Raw genomic sequence first — 3,590 nt, 5'->3', positions numbered from 1 at the left:
ACTTCAGAGATAATTTGCTTGTATAAAAACCTATTTCCTGGAGTACAGACATTCCTTAATATTGATATTCTTAGGACTGAAATGTCAACTTCCTAAACTCTCCTATTAGAGAACTTGTTTTTCCTTAGATAGTACCCCTTTTGCAAAGTTCTTTGTCAATCAGTCTGCTAAATTATCTCTTGCATGATATATGGACATGTTTTGAAAATGGAATCCGTCTCGGGTTTCAGGCTTAGCTGGGTAAAAATGCAGAATCGTTGAAAATATTAGCTGGTTTGCACAGAAATTTCATCTATGTTCCCCATTTCATGTGAAACTGATACGTACAAAGAAAAGGGTGCTGGTGCTTCGACGGTCCAGAGCAACAGTTCAAGATGGCCAAAGGTGATTGTTGGGAATAACGGATCCCCGAAAACACGAATTCGACACTGAATCGAACCCCTAAATCAATGCGGAAGACGAGCTCGGGAAAACAACATGTATCACCGATCCTAAAGCACACCACGGATTTGAGCGTACCTTTTTAGTCACAGATTAGACACCGATGCCGATAGGAGGAAGAAAATCTGGCCCTGTTCGATCAGACGACGCCAATTCGCTTTGAAGGGAGGAAAAACTTCACCTTATGCGTTACTGTTTTCCTTTTTTCTTTTTGGAGAGAGAGAGAGCGCGCGGGAGAAGACGTACGCACGTTTGGTTTCCAAAAGGTGTCTTCTCCCTCTCTCTCTTCCCTTTTATACCTCCCTCCATCCACGGGCCCTATTCCCGTGGGCCGGGCTTTTGGGCCCAACTCGGGAGGACGGGCCTTGAGCCCACCACGAATAAAACTATCATCTCCCACTCGCACATGGTGGGCCGAACAGGATTCTCTTTACCTCTCTTCAACATTCATACCGGTGAATAATCCGTGCGACCAAGATACTTTGAGAGCTCGTTGCTATACATCTGTTAGGAATATATAGCAGCTCATAATGGGCGTCACACTCCAAGTAGATTTAGTATGCAGTACCCTAGATCGATCAATCACATTTATATCTATCTTAATCTCTTTTAAACATGATATATATATATATATATATATATATATATTGTATTTACAATTACAGTTATCACAAAGACAATCATAATTGGTCGACCTGTGAATACAAAAACTACAATGTGATTCTCCAAATCGATCTTCCTCTTTCCTTCAAACTCTCAATTTCAGTTCAGCTTGCTTTTCTAGAAATGTCCCATTATATCAAATCAACTCATGACCATTGGCGACATCCTAAGATAGCAAACACTATATAGAAATCTTGAGAATAAGTAAGAGTCATGAGGGGACTAAAAATTGAGGAACTCTTTTCCTTAAGAGTCTCACACGTCATAAAAGTTGAGATCAAACTTTTGCCACTCTTATTAGTCGTCTCATGCATACATAGTATGAAATACGTATTACGGTCTTAACTCCTTTCCCATGGAGCGTACGTCTACATTTTTCAATACCATACAGATGATAGTTCAGACATACCTAATGTCTAACTTGAGTTCACGTATCTACTCATTCACAAAATTCATCAGAACTCACATCTGGCATCTTAGACAGATAAAGTAAAATATGTGGAGTATTTTACTTTCGGACATTGTAAGTATTATATCCTCATCTTAACACTTAGTTAAGGCGACATACGTATTTGAAGCTCGAGCTCTCGATTATCACCTAGATAATAAGCTTAAAAACAGTCTCATCTCTATTTATCACACAAGAAATGAGGCGATTACCCGTGTGAGTGGGCTAATCTTATATCTGTCCGACATACTTCTCTTAACTTAAAGTAATACACTGAGCATTAAGATGCATAAAGATCATACAAAGATTCATAGGCATTAATAATGAAACAACACTAGTTCATAAATGTGAACAACTCAGGGAAAATACAATCCAGTACATCAGACTCTACGCAATCCTAGAGATTTTACATGACCACAAAATACATCTCTAGGTATTGGCTTTGTCAGAGGATCTGCTACCATTCTATGCGTAGATATGTACCGTAAGTTCACATCCTTTCGTGCAACCATATCCTTGACAAAGTTATACTTGGTATCTATATGTTTGGTCTTACCATGATATTTTGGATCTTTGGTGTACACTATAGCTGCTTGGCTATCACAGTTAACCAACAATGGATTTGCAGCTTTCTCATTAACACCTAAATGATCAAAAAATCTCTTAAGCTAAACTCCTTCTTATACCGCTGCTGATAATGCCACGAACTCAGCTTCCATCGTGGACAAGACTATACATGTTTGCTTCTTACTTTGCTCCATGATATGGCGCCATTGTTCAAGAAAGCAAATCCAGAGATAGATTTCCTTTCATCTAAATCTCCTCCCCAATCAGCATCTGAATAGCCTTCAAGTCGCGATCCTTTCCTTGGTAATTCAACTTGAAATCAGCAGCCCCTTCGGATGCCTCAGTATTCTCTTAACGGCTTTCCAATGTGCTGGACCTGGATTGGATTGGTATCTACTCACCATTCCAACTGCAAAACATATGTCGAGTCTTGTACACATCATAGCGTACATCAAGCTCCCAACAACACTAGCATAAGGAACATGTTTCATTTGTTCCTTCTCTTGTGGAGTCCTCGGACACAGTCTATGGCTCAATCCTTCACTTTTCGCAATAGGAGTGTCTATGGGTTTACAATCTTGCATACGAAATCGTTCAAGAACCTTATTTATATAGGTTTCTTGCGAAAGAGACAACGATCTCTTCGAACGATCTCTTGAAATCTTAACTCCAAGAATGTATGCAGCCTCACCCATATCCTTCATCTCAAAGTTGGAAGACAACCAACTCTTGACAAGATTAACAAACTTCATATTGCTTCCGACAATCGTATATCATCAACATATAATGATATGATCACAAATTGATCCTTGGATCTTTTGATATATACACAATGATCCTCATCAATCATTGTAAAATCATATGCCATTATGGCATTATAAAAACGTATATACCATTGTCTCGATGACTACTTAAGGTCATATATCGATCTCAAAAGTCGACATACCTTTTCTTCTTAGCCTTTCACTATGAAACCAACAGGTTGTTCCATATATATTTCTTCCTCTAATTCTCCATTGAGGAAAGCAGTCTTTACATCCATTTGATGTAACTCAAGATCCATACTAGTTACTATTGCCAGAATAATGCGAATCGAGGTAAATCTCACTACAGGAGAAAACGTATCTTCATAATCAATTCATTCATGTTGATTATACCCCTTCGCCACAAGGCGAGCATTATGCCTTTCTATTGAGCCATCAGCCTTTCGCTTTATTTTGAGAACCCACTTGTTCCCAATAGCTCTGCGTCCTTTTGGAAGATCAACCAGTTTCTAGACTTGGTTTGATTTCATTGACTCCATTTCCTCTTCCATTGCATGAATACATTTTTCCTTACTAGGGCAATTCAGAGTCTCATTAATATTTCTTGGCTCATCCTCATATTGTGGAGCAACCATAAAAGTTTCCCCTTCAATGTCAAAATGTCGACGGGGAATACTTTGGCGACTTGTTTGCCGTATGGGAGATTG

Source organism: Eucalyptus grandis, chromosome 5, assembly GCF_016545825.1.
Source record: "Eucalyptus grandis isolate ANBG69807.140 chromosome 5, ASM1654582v1, whole genome shotgun sequence".
In the NCBI taxonomy this organism is placed as follows: Eukaryota; Viridiplantae; Streptophyta; class Magnoliopsida; order Myrtales; family Myrtaceae; genus Eucalyptus; species Eucalyptus grandis.
Note: the sequence above shows the minus strand (reverse complement) of the source record.